Source organism: Corvus kubaryi, unplaced genomic scaffold (genome assembly GCF_017639235.1).
Source record: "Corvus kubaryi isolate FWS band 111438036 unplaced genomic scaffold, C.kubaryi_AGA036_p1.0 133, whole genome shotgun sequence".
Taxonomy (NCBI): Eukaryota; Metazoa; Chordata; class Aves; order Passeriformes; family Corvidae; genus Corvus; species Corvus kubaryi.
Window position 1 is genome coordinate 37,273,256 of NW_024580667.1, and position 19,425 is coordinate 37,292,680.

The following is a 19,425-nucleotide window of genomic DNA, read 5'->3' on the forward strand; positions in this document are numbered from 1 at the left end:
TAACTGTTCAGTGCAGCATCCCAATCTTTTTTACAAATGTCCCATTCAGCTGGAGACAAGACAGAACTATGTAGGGACCCTGGCTCAGTCAATCTTCAAAAAGTAAATTTTCAAAAAAATCTTCAAAAAATCTTCAAAAATAAGCAAAATTTTAAGAGTTTATTTTAACATTCAGGTTTGCTAATTCAAAGCTCCTTCCACTTTATTTTAAGAAATCTGTTAAAATGAACTAAATATTATAAATAAATCTATGAAAAAAAAATTAATTCAAATTGTCTCCTGACACATTTTTCGGATCAAAATCACATTTTTAAATGGTAGCTAATTTTGCCTAATATATACTTTTCAGTTCATTATTTCATTGCACTATCTGATTTCCTGGTTAAGAAAGGTATGGTCTGCACTCATGACTATGGGCAAGACTCAGATCATTCATTTCTGTCCCGCCTTTTGTTCTGAAAAGACAGTTGTATGAAACATTCATTTATTAACTTTGATAACAGTCTAGTTTACTACTGACCACAGGCTGCTTCTCAGAGCATGGGTAAGACAAGACATCAAAGCCAAAAATGTTCAGTATATTTTCTGATTTTTCAATTCAAAATATTCCTGAAAACTGCCTATCTCCGTCTATTCATGAAGGAGCACAGATATCTGTGCTGTAAATATTGTATGGAGAATTACTCTTCAATTTAGACTTATTTATGTGAAAGACAGCAGGCAGTGTGCAATAGAGACTTCTGCATTTAGCAGTAAAGAGAATAAAGACTTCATGCTTCTAGCCAACCCAAATGACTTGGAATCAGTCCTTGAACGTTAACAGCTGATATTCATTTGTGATCATTTTGCTGCCGAGGTGCCTGATTGTCTGTGGATGGCAATAAGCCCCTTGCAAGGTAATATGCCAGTTTTCCAGGACACAGCTGCCAGTCAACTGTGGGTTGAGGTGGTGAGAGTATATTGCACTGCCAAGTCCATCCCATCTGTATGAAGAACATTGTTTTCTCAGAGAGTGGCATGCCAGTGCCAAATGCCCAAGCCAAAATGAGATACAGGAACAGTAGAAGAGAGGATGATGTGGTGGTTTCAGGCACTTCACTCTGCCAGAGGGTGAAATACCATAGGTACCCTGAGCAGCCCAGGAAGAACACTGGTGTCCAGCATATCCAGCAAAAGGCACAATCTTCAAGTGCTCATACACATATATTCATGGGAGAAAACTGTCTCAAGCAGTGATATGCTATAGTAAAAGAACACAGGATTCACAGATCCCATTTGCTTGAGAAAAATTTCTAAGCACATGCTGTGACTGATTATGGGATACTAGGTATCAAAAAAAGACTTCAATAGATAAAATATTTGAACCTTCATCATGTTTCCAGTTCCTATTGGGTATGACTTTTTCTGCCAACCAAAGTTATGTATCCTTTTATGTACTTACACAACTTTTTACATAACTCTTCAAAGTTGGGTTTTAAAAACCTTTCCAGCAATATAAATTCTTAAGTTTTACAGACACGAACTATATTCCCAGGACACTTAACATTCATGCTAATGTTATGCTTTTAATGTAAGTGCTACAAAGACCTCTGTGCTAATTGCAGTGTTAACCACGAACACAGCAAAAGCCAGCAGTAAAAAGATGACTAAAATCTAAGTACGTCCAATCTGCTCAGCAAGTGAGATACTGCAGTACTACTGCATAAACTCATGTCTTGAGCTTGATCTACTTCATGACTTACCTGCAGCACTGCTCCACGTGATTTATATATCTGTACTGCTGATTGTAAGTAGCTGAACTTCCAGTCAATAAGCCATCTACATTTGTTTATCAGGTTCTTCCGTAAAAAATAAAAATTAAAAAAATAAAGCAACTTAATTACTGTGTGAGTCATCTAGTAGTATGTGGAGGAGCAACAGGGAGAATGTGAATTACAGACTGATAAAAACAGAAAATATATTACTAAACAGCTTTCATGGCTAGAACCACATACAAACTCTATGTCATAACCCTAATCAGGATATCTGATGAAATACCATTGCAAATTGTACAGGTTTCAGGAGGTTTTTGTAATGCTGATAATTGTCTATTTGTGTTGATGTCCTCATTACCCAGTAGTATTTGCAACCAGAATTTAGGAAATTATGTTTACAATTGACTTATTTACAGACTGTGTATTTTAATTAGATAATTGTATGCCTGACTAGTTAGCCATGTATTTAGATCTCTTAGGTAAAAGCAAAATTCTTTAGCTGCTGACCAACTAACAGCAGGTTCCTCACATAAATACTGTGATTAACTCATTTACAATTTACAAAACTGAGCATTTTCAGAAATACTAATTTACATAAAGGAAAATTGGTCTACTTTCACTGAAACATACTCAGCAATCTATTTTTATTATTCAGTCAACTCTGTTAATACACCAGAACACTAAACTGCATTAAAACTGTACATTTGTTGCCTTTAAGCATCCGATTTCTACTGAAAATCATTACCTTGGTCTGTTCTCCTTTCAGAATAATTTCCACAATGACTAACCAATAAATGCTGAATAAAATGTCATTAACAATTGTATTTAAGTCTTTTAATTAAGATGGAGCAGCTAAATGTAAGTACCTATGATAAAATCCTAACAATCTCTAATTTAACAGCTACAAAATACTGTATTGCACATTAATATCGACGGACTGGATTTTTTCCCCATCTAATGCCATGCATATAGATAAAGAATGTAAAGAAGAGTTATTTTCTTCTCTATAGTTGGTAAAGAAGAGAGCAACATCCTAAAGTTAATCGATGTGACTGGAGATGAGAACTGCTTTCTGGAGATGCTTAACTCTTCTCGTTGCTTATTGAAGAAGCCTATGAAGTGACAAACACACTCCAAACATAAGGTGTCTTGGCTAACCAAAAGTAAGGATCATCTGAAATTCTGTTACAGAAAGTAACACACTTTGGCTTAATGAACCAGACTAGCTGGGCTAACCCAAGGGCCTCCAGGTTTGGAGAAATGCAATGCTGAATAAATCTCTACAAAAATAAAGTAGCCAGTTAAGGTTAGCTTTCAACTACAAGTCTTAGTTTCTTAGCTGAGTAAGTTTGCTGAGATTTTTTTTTCCTTTGATGAAAAATATACACTAAAACTAGCATAAAGTGTATAAAACCTGTATAACAGAAACAGGAATGCATTTTTTTCCTCTGCTAGAGAAACAAAGAGGTAAGAAATCTTTCAATTTGTGTAATTAATCTCTAGTTCAGAAAGTAAGTTTTGGTGCAATGTAAAGTTTTAGTCCCTTGAATAAATGATTCAAACTCTATTACTGGACATATACCATATTATCAGACCAATGAAAAAATTTTTAAGTACTCTTTAGTCCACCACGTTATGAAGTAGGGTGACTGATAAGGTGCAGAGAAGAGACTACATGATTAAACAGATTCTTCCCTCTCACAGTATGGCCAAGCCAGTGTAGGCTGTTACCTTCAACTACAGCTCCCTTTCGAACACCATGAAATGGGGGCGAAAATTCCACAGTCTACCATCTCCACAGCTTCCTGAGGCAAAAGAGATTTCTCCCACAGTAAATCAGTTTACACCTTTCTGACTAAGCCAGAATACAATTTATGGAACAATCTGAAGTCAATTCTCTCATTAGCTGAACCACATTCTTTGAGATGAGACGCATTAATATTTCCAAGCACATCCCAAAAATGGCTGTTCATATTTATCGAGGCAGTAACTCCTTTGCCAGGTTCATTTCATCTTCTGTAAAAAAGGAAAGCCCAGCAATCTATCAACTCTTATAAAAACAAACAAACAAACAAACAAACAAAAGCACAACCCAAAACCAAAGCAAACAAACAAGCAAAAGAAACACCAAAAGGAAATGATGGTCCCAAGGTGAAAAACAACCACTCTCTTCAAAGTGAATAATATTCAAAGGCAAATATACCTGGCTAAATGGAGCCTAAGTATTTGGAAAAGACAAAATACCAAGGCAAAAATTTACTGATATTCAAATAACACATTTATCTGCACTTTTTTTTTTTTTTTTTTGGTGTGGATATTTGCTTTAAAGAATCTTACATTTAGAAAAAAATGCTCTTACAAATAGTTCAAATTACACCTGTTTTCAGATCCTATCAGCAGCAAACACTACCATTTGAGTATCTACAAGGGCAGTTCTTGGCTGCTTTATGGCTGATACATGCCAAAGTCTATTTCTGACCCACTTCATTAACAGTAAAGAGATGGGGAAGTGAGATTTTCACTTTTTCCTGCTGTTTTTGCTCTCTGACCACCATTTCAATTGAGGTGATAGCTTGAAAATCCTCCCCTTTACCTCATGCCAAAAAATCAGGAAATATTTTTGACAGCAATCAGAACAAAATTAGTTGTGTCCTAGCATATAGATTCCTATCTTTAGAAAAGATTAAGTCAATAATATTAATGCTGAAAAAGATTCTATAATCAAGCATTTCTCATCTCCAAAGGTACTAACCAACTGTTGTAAGCTTTTTGCTTAGTACATTTGTACATATGTTTTAATGTCTCCAGTTTAGAAATTCTTTTCCATAATGATTGCTAAGAAAATCAAATTGCAGTTCTGTCACAAGTATGAATAGCAGCTGAACTTTATAAACTACAGACTTCCTCTCCTCTTTTGTCATGTCACCTATTTAATTTACAAGGTCTCCTTATTCCAGTAATGAATAACCTACACACACCTGGAGCAACAGATTAAAGAGGACATTTTCCATTTCATTTCAACAGCAGCCCCACTTTCTAAGTTAATTATGAAGCACCACATTTTACATATAAAGAAATTAAGGTTGATTCTATCTTATTTAATCTTTATCCATCATCTGCAAAGTTAATTTCTGATCACTGAGGTATTGAATACTTAGATGAATAGGGTTTATAAAAAAAAAAAACTCTCTAATTTTGAGTTTAATCATATTTTTTTAATAAGAATAACTACTATAGATCTATATGTGAGGCAAAAACTAACCTTCTGGGCTCTTAAGAAATGTGCGAATGCTATTCTTGACTTCTCTAATGATATCCTAAGCATAATAAATAAATATCAACCTACAGAGTCATTTAAAAACATGAAGTAGAAGTCCATTTAAAAAAAAAAAACTTCACAAGTAAAATGCACAGATGTGTTTTCTACAGTTGTGCAAAAAGGAAAGGAAAGAATTTAGGACTTCTGTGACAAATGGAAAACACCTTAGGCAATTGCCATCTTTGTATGTAAAGGAAGTTTTGTTGAATTTGTGGGATGTCCACATTATGGGCAGTTTTACCTTGGACAAGTTAAAGGACAGTCCATGCATTAAATGGCCTCTAGTGGTTCTCTGCTCCCTCTCCTTTGCTGATGAGAGACTGTCCACTCTAGAACATGACTGAACCTGCACAAGATGTGATTTCCTGCTGGAGAGGCCTATTTTTCTGCAGAGATCATAGAAACAGTATCAGGTCACTCTATTTTTAACTTAGTTACCTCAGATAAGTGCCTACCCTAGGTGATATAAATTTCTGGCTATTAAACATTATGCTTGATCTTAGCTTCCAAGAACATCTTTCTTTTTCCACATCAAGCTTTATGCTTCTTAGCAACTTCTCAATTCACATAGTACTCTCTGAATTATAAGCCCTTAACTTTTCTTGCTAATAAACACATTTATAAGCATTTTCACCTGCCAAAACTTCCATTCTTCTCAACCCCTGTCCATTTGCCACTTTCACATTAAACACAGCATTATATTTGAGTATCTTAGAGCATTTAGAAAACATTTTGCCTCGGAGGCTTTTTGGATCATGCTGCAAATACATTTAGGTGAAAAGATAATAGTGAAAAATTGTTCCATTAGAATGCATTTGTTTATTCCCACTGTTTTAAAAGGATGTCATCTTGACAGCAAAGCATAATTGAGTCCTTAGTCACTGATAAAAATGAGCAAGAAAATGTGACTCTGAGCAATGCTTCAGCTTTGACCCAAAAAGGCAAAAATAAAACTACAAAAAGCAAAATACATAGTACAGAAAACCTAAAGTAATTTTCTGTACTTGTTGAGTGTATGTTTTCCTCTGTATTAAGATTGCCTTCAAAGACACTGGACCGAGTAGTGCTTTCTGTGATCTATGTATAAATACATCAACATTTCATGATATATACATAAATACCTATCAGGTGGTAATAACACAGCCATTACAAGCTCAAATAGCAACATTTTTATGCCATTACCTGCAGTTAGTTTGCGTGCTTATAGGCTTATATATACTCTAGTCCTTTCTTTCTATTAGTATTCTGAAATATATTTGATCATAAAGACAGGCGAGTGAACCTCAACAGCCATGAGTTTTTGCAAAGGAAGATTGTCCAGCCCACCTCTCCTACAACACAGCAAGTTCTCCTGCTACTTTAGCTGCCAACATGGCACCTGGGAATCTGTATGTGTGTGCGTGTGCATGCAGGAATGTGAAGACAAGATGAGAAAGAAGTGCTGAAATGGATTTATCACTTGATTAAGCACTAAGAAGCTCAATCACTCTGTAGAAATCTAATCTTTCCTGGAAAGGTACTTACTCCTCCTTCTAAGGACCAATACACCGTCACCAGGAAAATAATTTTGATAGTAAAAAAAGAAAATAATTCAATACATTTAGTTAACATGTTTCTTTCTCCCACTAAGTGACAATCTCTTCTATGCCATATCTTAGTCAGGAGGAAGAATAACTTAGTGCTTTACACACCCCAGTGCATAAGTTCTACCTCACAACATCAACACTATTAATACAATATAGCTGTAAAGGCTTATTAATTTTGCGTGTGTGTGTGTGTGTATAGAATAACAGAATCATAGAATTGTTTATGTTGGAAAAGACCTTTAAGATCATTGACTCCAAGCATTAAATTAACACTGCCAAACCCACCATTAAAACATGTGCCTGAGTGCCACATCTATACCTGGTGACTGAACCACTTCCCTTGGCAGCCTGTCTCAATGCTCAACAACCCCCTCCATTAAGAAATTTTTCCTAATACCCAATCTAAACTTTCCCTTATGCAACTCGAGGACATTTCCTCTCATCCCATTGCCTCTTACTTGGAAGAAGAGACTGACCCCGACCTAGCTACACTCTACTTTCAGGTGGTTGTAGAGTGATAAGGTCTCCCCTGAGCCTCCTTTTCTCCAGGCTAAAACACCCCCAGCTCCCTCAGCTGCTCCTCACAGGACTGTGCTCCAGACCCTTCACCAGTTATGCTGCCATTCTCTGGACTCGCTCCAGCTCCTTAGTGTCCTTCTTGTAGTGAGGGACCCAAATTGGACACAGGATCCGAGGTGTGGCCTCAGCACTGCGTAGTACAGAGGCACAATCACTGCCCTGGTCCTGCTGGCCACACTATTGCTAATACCATTAGCCACTGGCCTTCTTGGCCACCTGGGAACACTGCCAGCCCATATCCAGTTCACTGGCAACCACAGGAATTGCCCTTAGAAACTGTGAACACTGTGCTTCCCTGTCTGGAGCACAGCCCTGGTGGCAGGTAAGGCTATAAGTTTCAGAAATATATTAAACTTCTACAGTGTGTTAAACTAAATTATCACGTGTGAAATTCCACTCATGATGATTTTACCCAAATTATACTACATACATATAGTCTATAAACATTTTATCTATGTTTACAGGTAGTGCTGTTCTTATGCCTTTAAATGGTCATTTCGTAACTGACAATCTCTTATTGTACCCAAATTTCCTCAACACAGTTTCCATCAGTAAGTTCTTCTGTCTCCCTGTGTGGTGGCCAGTTAGCCTGTGGTACACAGGACAGAGAGAGTTCTTGGTAAGAGAATCCCTAGTACCAGAGACTTCTACCTACGTCACAGTGAGAAAAGAAGCCTCTCCCAGAATGCTTTGTTCTGTTATGGTAAGCTACCCCAGTTCTGCTTCCCTGGTTGGCCATTGGCTGCTCGGTCCCTTTGCTACCTTCTATGTTTCATGTCCTATAAAGTTCCGCACTCCAGGTTCCCCCCATTGGCCTGTGCCCCTCACCACTCCCCCAGAGCTTCCCCACTGGCTCCCATTCCCTAGTCCTGCCTGTGTACCGCCCCCATGACCTCAGATCATTGGTCCCTGGTGCTTGCCCCACTCCTGTACTTAAACCTGAGTTCTTCATTGTTCTTAGTCTTTGACTCTTGATCCCTTCCTTCACGGTGTGGAAGCAATAAACTGCTGCCATGGAATTCAGTGCAGAGACCCTTCCTGCCCCTCTTTGCCGTCGACCCCTATCACTGAAGCTGTCCGTGCGCGTGTGTGTGCACACGTGTGTGAGTGTGTGTGGCTGATCCTGCTCAGCGGCTGCGCTTTGGAGATGCTTTTGGAAGATCGCAGCACCTTGCGCTCTGGCACAGAAGCCGCAGAGAGCTCAGGAAAGCAATATCCCTGTAAAGACCTTTGCCTTAAAACCTTTGTTTTCAACCTGATTTTATATAAATCTGAACAATCATACACTAATCAAGTTCAGATTGAAGTCAATGGCTACGTTACTTTTTACTGATTCAGTCAAAAGGAGTGAAAGTGGGAGGACGGAGAGGGAGGCACAGACTGAATCTTAAATAGTGAATAGACTTTTACATATAAAAATACGCACTGTAGGAATATATGTACATTCACAGTGCTTCAGTACTAGTCTAAATCTAGAAGACATTTCTCTCAGAATATGATATGGCTCCAAGATGCTTTCTTTGGGGTCAGGATGAAAACAAGCAATTGAGCCATTTTGGTATTAATGTTTCACAATCTGGCTCCTTGCCCCTCTCCTTTCCTTATTTTGAATAAAATTTATTGTATAAATTGCTATTTCACATGCCTAAAATTTTTAAAATATATTTCTGTAACTATAAGGAATAAAAAGTATTTGCATAGTGGTGGAGACTGGCAGCCAGTTTCCTCTGTTAACTTTGGAGACTGCAGAGTATAAATAAATCTGCAAACATTCTTCACACAAAATTTTAACTGATTGAAGTGAAAAACTGAATCACATTCATTTCCATTTGGCATATTACAGTTTTAAATGTTGATGATATATACAATAAAGTAACAATAAAAATGTTGTATTGAATTAAGAGATTTCTTTAACCTTGCACTTATGGCCAGGAAACATTCTGAGGGCTCATGAAAGAACTTCAGTTTTGAGGACCAGTTTGAAAGTTTCTGACAGCAGTTTTGGTTCCTAAACACTGTCCTTAAAAAAGAAGATGTGCACTGTTCCTTACAAACAGATGTGCGATGATGAAAGCTACACAGGCACTTATTTTTCCTACAAAACTACACCTTACTCACGATGGGTAGGTTTCCAGGTGCTTTCTGAACATGTTTTGGTTCTGTCTTCCTATACTCTATGTGGTAGCAGTTCACCTTGAAGTTTACCTTAAGATCTCGAGGACCAAAGGCAGCAGTGTGCCTTGAGCTGTCTCTCTGCTGGATTTCAAACTAAGTGTTAAAATAGCCACCGCTTATTAAAATAAAATGTCAGTGCAAATTCAAAACTAACACTCAGATTGGAGGAAAACTAATTTTTTTTCCATTTACACTATCTTTTGAGCAGCAGTACACAAAATTAAATAGTTGTTTCAGATAAACAATGGATTGAATGACACTCTAATATTAATACAATCAGGTAAAGCCAGCAACAACAAAATACAGACTTAGACTGAAGAAATCAGACAAATAAATACCTCTAATATTTCCTTCACTGACTAGGAAATAGGCAGGTATAAAAGGTATTGGGGCCAGATTCACTCTAATTCCCATAGAGGACCTTAGACCTAAAAGAAGATGGCAGTTGAGCTGAGCAGCTTTTCCATATATGTTTCCATGGCTCCTAAGCTTGAGCTGGTTTGAGTTAATGCAGCTTGGATGCCACAGACCAAAGCAGGTCAGTTACTGCATTCCCCAGACAGAGAATACCAAGCACTTAGATCCATATGCATTCACTTGTTTTGGGACATGTCTGAAAAACAGGGTTCATAACAGCTGACTCGCTGTTCCATAACACCAACAGAGAGTGGTGATACTGCTGAGTCAGCAAATTGCTGGAGAGAACACAGTTCGTCATTTCTCTCTTTTTGTACTTAAACACTTGAGGCTACTTTTGTGAAATTCAGATAATATCTTTGGCTGCTCAGGCTTCTCTCTACCAATTAGATGCATAAAACCTCCATTTGAAATAGGACAATTAGATTGGTGTCTTCTCTGTGGAGAGAGCTGCTGATGGTTTTGCATAACAACAGTATGCAGAAAGCTCACTCAGGAAATGTGAATTAGAGTGCACTGGCCCTGCTCAGCTTTGTCAGCTTGCCAGAAGATTGCCTTATACACACTCACTTCTGGATCCACAGATAATGCCAACATATGGACATGAATGAAAGAACTGTGGGATGAAGAACACAATAGGCAAGTGTAGATGCAATTCTGTTGCTTGATGATACTGAAGATCACGTAAGTGAGGGTTAAGTGGAGAGTCTGTATGTGCTTCCTGAAGAAATCCAGTAATTTCTTCACTAGTGGATTCATACAAAATTGCTAAACCTTCTAAAACCGAAGACCAGAAATCAGACTTGCACAATACTGGGGCAGACCAGAATATCAAAACATCTCTGGCAGTTTTAAAAGAAAAACCATTTTCAAGAATGGGGAAGTTGTTTGCAGGCTAAAACTGCATTGAGGTGTTTGGCAACTGCAAAGTCTTGTACACCAGCAGCCAAAGGATGCCAAAGCATCCTTATCATCCATTATGAAGGATAAGTAGGCACATATTGCATTAAAATCCTCGCCCTATATTCTTAATTTCTGCTCTTGGCCATTTAAAGGTGACAGGTGTACAGCTGAGGTCAGCTAAATCCTCCCATCTTATTCAAAGCTCTACTTCTTCCCAGTTTGGTCTGGTACATTTAATTTTTACTCAAGAACTCAATTCTTCCTACGGATTTAAAAAATAAAACAAAAGGAGGAGAAGGAAAAAAGAAGAAGCAAGAGCAATCATGTTCTTAAACATGTAGACTGAATGAAAGTGACATTTTACTTTTTCCAGAATTGATTATGGAAAAAACTCGGCAAGCTTGCACCATAAAAAACTCCCATAAGAAGCAGACACCGGAGTCTGTGGATAAGTTTAAAATTTTACTGATGAACAGAATTATTTTCCTGACAATGAAGTTCTTCATTTTGTATTCCTATGTTCACACCATAATTTTTTTTTTGTCTCAAGATATATTTTGAGATGCAAGACTTAAGCAGACAATTAAGCCAATGGTAGCTGACCCCTGAATAACTAAGAATTGACCTAACTTTTTCAGTATGTTGCTGATGACTTTGTTGACTGCAACACCTAAGCAGATATGAATTTAAATTCCAGTCAGTATTCCTGATGCATTTTAGGTAAATCAGATACTTTCTTGGCTAATGTTTTCCATAGAAACCTGAAGGCCAAATAACCCATTAGGAAATTTTTTTGCTTCTGGCTCACATGAGAAATAAAATTAATTGCTTTTCTCAAATCATGATTGAAAAACAGTGCTTCCATAGGCTGTCTTCAAAACAGAATTAAGACAATCTGTAAAAAGAGACATTCTAAAAAGTCAGCAAGTTGCAAGATGATCTAGATCTCCTTGTATTGCTTAACCTTCAGACTTTTGAAGCTCCTTCTTATTTCCATTTGATTCCTCTGAATTTTCTTTCACTCTCCTGTGCTAAAACAGCAAAAATGTAAAACCTGCTGTAAGATTAATTACAGACTTTTTAAATCTATCAGGATCAGCAAGCTCCTAGATGAGCTTTGCTTCTTCACCATTATTTTTATCATGACTTGACTGTGTATCATGATATGCACTAGGATACATCCTTTTTTCTAGGAATGTCTCCAAAAAAGTTCTAAATTTTTTCTTAATATATTTTCTGCAGGTAGTGTATCAACATCTTTTGTAGGTTGTAAGTACATCTGGTGTGAGAATTTTGAAGGATTGAGTATAAAATGTGCATTTCAGCAAACCTTGATTAAAATAATTAATTTTCTAATGGGTCATGACAGTGTTTAATAATGTTGTTAAACTAAAATACTCTCATTACAGTTCTTAATTTCTAATGATATGTTTCATGCAAAGCTGAACTAAAGGGCATTTGCTATGCAGTAGGCACTGAGCAAAACCCAAGCCACAAACTGAGCAGAAGTCCTGTAATCAGAAGATCTGTTTATGAATGATACAAAAAATCCAGAAAGACAGGACTGCTTTAGATTCTGAGATGTGATATGGCACACAGTAGGAATAAATCTAACCAGCAGACCTACCTAGAGGGATACTCAGCAAGACTGACTGCCTTACTGAGCAACATGACTCAGTTAAACTTGGGTTATTAAGTTCAATACGAAGGTAGCTGAATGATATTTAAAGACCTATGAAATGGAGAGGCCAGGCTGGATTATATCTGACAATTCTCATAGGTAGGACATAGACCACAGCTTTGATAGACCTCTTACTGTCTTCCTTTTGTTGAAGCTGCTGTTCCATTTTAGGCCTTTTCTTCTGGACTGATCTACTGGAACGTCTGATGATTCCAGTGCACACAAAGTGGAAAATAGATCAGTGCACCTGCAGTATGTCTGGGATATCTGGAAGGCATCTGTTTTATTTCTCCATGAAATGTGTGCAATTAACTAGATCAGTTTTTGTACCTTTTCTTTCCAAAAAAGGAGGAAAGATATTCAGCACAGCTGAAGAACCCCAATTCAAAGGATACTTCCCAGAAAGAACTCAAGTGTGGATACAATTCACTCCTGCTTTTGTGCCACAGACACCTTAGAACTCTGAAACTCCCCTGGCTCGATAATGCCTGGATTCCCCACCTGAGGAGCACCAAGGGAGAGGAAGAGGAAAAAACAATGTGGCCCCATTCATGTCACAGTGTGATAGAATTCTTGTAAATATATATTAACTCAATGAAAACTCAAATAATTAGTGACTGAAAAAAACTTAAAACAACAGACAGAAATGCAATCATAAAAGCTATGCTTGCTCAGCTGGGCTGTTCCTAAACCAACAGTTTGAACTGAGGATTAAAGTTTATTGAAAACTATAGTCTTTTTAGATTTCCTTTCCCTCTGTGGCTTTAACAAGCCAAATCTCTTCAGCCAATATACAGGACACATAGCTCTTTATCTGTCACACCCTGCAAATCACATTTTCCAGGCTTAAAGTACAATTTGTTTTGGCTTTTAATTACCTGACTTGTCATATTCCCTCCGCCCTGAAATAATTACATTCTGAATCACTGTGTCATTCAATATTGGCCTTTATTTATGCCTCTCACAAAATGTTGAATGTTTATTTATAAACCATGAAAAGCAGAGTTTGTAAGAATATTGATTCAGCATATTAGAAAAGCAGTGGCCTGGCATTCTGCAAGTAGAAGTAATCACTGGCAATTACTAGAGACTGCTTTTCACTACTAAACTTGGGTTTAACCTTATAATTGTGTTACTGAATTTATTTCACTTTGCTCATATATCACCAGGTTCCTAATAAGAGGTCTGATATTAACATAATTTAATAATATTGAGGGGATGAATGGTTTTAACTGGTTTAAAAAGAAGGAGATATATAGCCTATGCCATGCAATGAGGAAAGTATTGTAACAGCCTCTTTTTATTTTGTAATAAATGATGATTAATATTTAAATGCATTAATGAAATAAGTTCTTAGTGGCTGGGTCACAAATCTTTGATGTTTATGCCACTAACAAAATCACTAACTGCTCTTAATGATGCCCCTGAGCTAAGCTTCACTTTACTCCTGGTATAAAAACTACTTTGGTTGCTGGTAGCATGAATTTTCAAGTGTGAAAGTCAAAGCCAAACTCAGTATACAATGGGAAGAAAGTGCTGAAATTCAGACAAAAAAACAAACCACAAAACAGCCAAACTTAGAGAAAAGCAAAACTAGCAAACAATAGCTAAAACCCTAGAACTCTGTAAATAAAAGGACTCTGCACTCACTTGCTGTTCCTAGTGAGCCAGGTTAAGTGCAAGAGCCAATGAAGATGTAAGTGTCTGCCTGGGATGGAGTCGGAGCTCTGGGCAGCACTGGGGTAATGGACAGCTGGTGAACGGCTGTGCTTCAGACAGGACCAACCGGTTGTACTCCATCATTTGGGTTTTCCTACTAAACTCACATGTTCTCAAAGTGAATTTACCCAGGTTAACATATGGAATCAGCACAAGTCAGAATTGAGAAGTTAGGCTCATGAAACAGAATAAAATGAGCTTTTTTTTTTGTTTTGTTTTCTCCTCTTTTCTATAACTTTCCATTAAAAGTATATGGAAAGAAAATATTTCCAGGAAATATTTCCTTTGATTGGAATGCCAACCACAGGGGATAACACCCATGTTAGAGTACTGAACTTATCAACTAGTACAATATTTTTGGCAATTTTGAAATACCCTTAGCTTCACTCTTAATCTTTCCTTGGGAGCTGGTTCTGTTTTACACATGCCATGTTTTGTTCAGAACTCTTCCTTATTTAATGAAAAAAAAAAATCCCATTACAATTAGCTTTATAATTGTTGTAATTCAGTTATTAATATATTTGGGAAAAGCATTTCAGGAATCATGTGCTCCTGCAAAGTCATATTGACCCTCCTGTTTAAAACTTTTAATTCCCCATGTGTTTTACTGCTTACACCCTCCACCACTCAGTGACAGTTCAAAGAGAGTATTACAATGACTGAGAATGCTTTGATTAGTTTAGAGTCAGAGAGAATAACTTGGCATTATTTTCTCACAAAGAATCCAGAGCTCAGACATAGTAAAAGATGAACATGAAAAGTATGCATATGCCTTTTCTATCACATTACTGGTAATCACAGCTAGGAGCAACTTCAGAAATATTTCCAGCGGTTTCTCCAGCTTAACATTAGATACTAAATCACAGCTTGTCAAGAAGGCTTGGTTTTTTTGCTTTTGTTTAGTTTATTTATTTATTTAATCTAGGACAATAGTTGATAAAAACCAATAAATTTAGTAACAATAATATGTTAATATGCTATATTTTTACAGAGGAATAGGGAAGGAGAGAACTTTTTTTTTTTTTAACCAAATGGTAGCAAAGCAGAAACGCCAGGTTTTTAGAACCTACCAAAGTACTGGAAAAACAGGTAGTAGAAAAATTAATTAATTATTTCTGGAACGGTAGTTCAAAAAGTCCATAAACATCTACTACCTATAGCTTAAGAAAGTATACTAGTTGAGAAGCTCTGCTCCTATACTGACCTTTAAACTACTGCTACTGAGGTAAAATCAACTAAACAGACTTTTGACATACCCAAAATGGCAGTTCTGATGTTGCACATTGAATATTATATATTGAAGCTGCATCAGGGCAAGTTCAGATTGGACCTTAGGAAAAGGTTCTTCACTGAGAGGGTGGCTGGTAACTGGAACAGTGTCTCCAGGAAAGAGGTCATGAAACCAAGCCTGTCAGAGTTCAAGGAGCATCTGGATAAAGCTTTTGGTCACATGGTTTATTTTTAGTTTGTGCTGTGAGCAGCAGAGAGTTGGATTCAATGATCTTTACAGGTCCCTTCCAACTTGAGATATTTTAGGAATTCTTCTATATTAATGAATAAATTGGTTTAAATTAAGAATTAATAATCTCACTTCGAGAAATAATAACTTTTTGCTCATATGCCTATACAGCTTTCTAGAATATATATATAATTTACCAAGCTGGTCCATTCAAACCAGTGGAAATATACTGCATTGAGTGGAGATTTAAGCAGCATAGCAACATAGCGCTGACAAATTTAATGCATTACAATGAGAAATAAAAAGATTTTAAAATCTCTGAAGATTAAAAACTGTAATTAGACTTAGAGATCATGAAAATACTGTTCAACTAAAACAGCGTAATAAAACTTCAGGCAGATGGAAGCAACTATGCCTGCTTACAATTGAAATATAATATTAGAAAAAAATTACAAAAATAAGATATCCTAACCACCCTCCCTCCCCATTTATCTAAATGTAATTTAATAAATTATAATCTCACTGACAAGCAAATTGCAAAATCCTATTGTAAGAGGAAAATATTTGCAATATGTGTTGCCTACTTTGAGTGCGCTTGAGTGCACACTTCATCGAAAAAAAGGGAGTGTAGCTTCTTTGCACGGAATACACTGACTACATTGTTTTGAGACATTACAACCTCTCTGAGGAGAGATCTTTAGAAAGGATATGTCCCTGACATTAGAGAGGGAATAAATCCTTCTGCGTGTGTGACCCACCAACTTCTCTACAGAAATGGTCCAGAAGACGATGAGACAGTAAAGACCCGAAGGAGATGTTGTTACCAGCTTTCTCATTAGTCACTCTCTTTCTCATGGTCTTTAAGGTGTAGGCTCAACATTTTCTATGTCAGTGGCAGTTCAGTGAAATAATGGGTCCACAAATAGAAAGCAAAAAATCTTTTAAGCTTGTGATGTTGCAGGTAGAAGATCTCCCTCTGTTCCCAGCCAGTGTAGACAATGGACAAAGGATTCTGTAAATGAACTGCAACAGTTATTTTCATTTTCTCTCTTTTTTCATTTCTCTTGACTTACTCAGATGCAGCATCCTTATCACAGAATCTCTTAATATTAGAGTACAATGAGAAAGAAATCTGTGCTGAATTTGGATGACTTTCAAAACAGCAACAAAAGATGTTTACCTGCCTCATTTCTTGGCTGCAGTTATGTGCTAACTCTAAGAAATGGCTGTAGTCTTTTAAAATCATGTTTAAAGAAATGGATTTGTCATTTTCTACAGTAGATTAACCAGCAAAAAAGTCCACAGTTATGATATGACAAGAAAATATTCATTCTCAGAGTAATCACAGCCTTTCCACAGGACAATTATCAATTTTGAATATTTGGTGCCACTTGGGGTTCTTCGTATCTGCCTCATCAGGCTCCGTGTAACAAAAAGTCCCTAAGGCCAGCAATTGTTTATCATATGCTGTGGGTATGAATACAGCCACTGAGATTTTAATAGTCATGCAATCAAAACATATTCTACATTTAAGTGAAAATGTTCATTTTATTAATTTTTTAATAGGATCATAGGATAATGATCCTAAAAAAAGGTGACCAGCAGGTCACCTGTACTCTGCTCTCAGAAGACCCCACCCAGATTAATACATCCAGCTCTGGAATTCTCAGTGTCATTGGAAAGACGCAGACCTGTTGTACTGGGTACAGAGGAGGGCCACAAAAATGGTCAGAGGGCTGGAACACCTCTCCTATAAAGACATGGCTGAGGGATTTGGGGTTGTTCAGCCTGCAGAAGAGAAGCTCTGGGCAGATCTTACTAGGAACCTTCTTGTACTTAAAAGGTGTTTATAAGAAAGATGGGGACAGGATTTTTATTAGGGCCTGCTATGATAGGACAAGAGGAAAAGCTTCAACTCACACCCATCATATCATACCATGCCCCACTGTTAAGAGCTTTGCTGCATTTCTTTAATGACCTCCCTAGAGGCACCAGGAGCAACTGCTAAATGCCCTTGAAGTAGCCTCTTCCCCAGATGAAGAAGCCCCAGTCCCAAAGGTTCTCCTCACAGAACAAGTAATCCAGTCCAGATCATGATGGCAGCCTCCACTGAACCTGCTTCAGTTTATCAGTGTCTTTCTTGTATGGGAAGGGCCAAAAACTGAACACAGCGCTCTAGATGTAGCCTAATGGAGTATCACTATGTGTCTATAAAGCACTCAATCTGTATTGTGTCTTGCTCCATCCACTGAGCCCTTTTAATGATGATTTCAAGTGTTTCTTTCATGTTAAAAGTAAAAAAAAACCCAAACAGAAGCACTATTGAGCTATTGTTATCATCTTCAAGTGACACTACAAAAAGACCCACTTCATGGTTGCAGAGCTAGCAGTTCTCATTATAGGATCATAGCATCATTCAGTGATCTTGTTATAAACCCTTTTCTTGAAAGGGCTTATGTACCCAAAGCCCAGAGGCTGAGATGAAAACATTTCCTGGATATGTGAGAGAGAAGACACCTGCACATTCTGTACAGTCATGTACATATACAGGGAAAGTGACATCTCAGCAGACAATTCAGACCTTAATCTGCGAGGGATTCACAAATTATGCGTCTATTACATGAATTTCATAGCTTATTCTCTACAGTCTAATGCCTGCTGCCAACAGTGACATCAGAGCTCTGTAGTTTGACTTAAAACCTGACCCACGGGGACACCATCGCTCTTCAGAGAGAATCTGGGGATGCAGATATATGCATTCTGCAAAGTTGGAGGCTAAACAGTTGCATCTGCCCCCAGCTAAGACTAGGCAGACTGGGGTTTCATGATGATGCCCTGCCACCGTTCAGAAAGACTGCAAGAACTGACAGTGCCAGAAATCAAAGAAAGGCAATCCTGAAGCCCAGGAAGGCACTTGGAGGAAGAGACTTTGGTTCTAGCTGACTAAAAAGGATCACATATCCTTTTTAGTCAGCAAGTTCTCATCCACTGAATTTTAAGTGCAAAATGATCTTTTTCTCCCATGCAGTCTCCTAGGTATAAAATCAGGCTCTCCCTTCCTGCCTACGTCTCTGGCTCCATGGCTTCTCAATTTGTAATCACAAAATATCGCATAATGCAGCTTAAGAAAGTTTAAAAGCCCCATCTTGTTGAGTGCTTGAATTGCGGTGTACTGTACAATGTATCAGCTCTACCTCATCTTCTGACCGTGATTTAAATGCAGCAAATGAGACAATCCTCTTGAGGCAGAGGAATGGCTTAGGCTTGTAAATGTGGGAGAGTATTGAATGGGCCAAGCACCAAAACCATTCATGCACTTATTGTTCAAAAGTGAGTATTTGAGCATTTCACAGTGGATCTCATGAGAGAATTTCAGAATTCAAGGTCCAAATACACTACGAGGACTGTGAAACAGCAAGATCACAGAACAAGTATCTAGCTGGAACATCAATTCAGAAAAATATACCTAGTTTTGAAATACTGTGTAAGAGAAAGTCATTCAAGCACATTTGTGGTACCCAGATGGGTTATTTTTGTGCATGTTTTTTTTCCTTAATTATGTGAAGCCCTCAAGGATTATAATTGTCATAAATATTTGCATAGATAAATAATTAAAACTAAAATAAATGTGAGTCAAACCATCCTTTGGGAAAGCTCAAGCTCCAGAGGTGTCACTGTTTGTCTATTTTCTCATCAGAAACATGACTAGACATTTCTAACAAAATCCATCACCCAGCTGCATGATGAATGAATGCTGTGAGGGCTGTACCTTCCTAATGAACAACAGAATAAATTTGCTTGAAACATTTAAATTCTGATCTAATCCCCATCTT

At 37.4% G+C, this 19,425-nt stretch overlaps 1 protein-coding gene across 1 annotated transcript in view; it reads right to left on the bottom strand.

The window, feature by feature from the left end:
* The window catches only part of GPC6 (glypican 6), a 751,944-nt gene that overhangs the window by 321,490 nt on the left and 411,029 nt on the right, over positions 1 to 19,425 (bottom strand). The gene's annotated exons all lie outside the window — the stretch shown is intronic.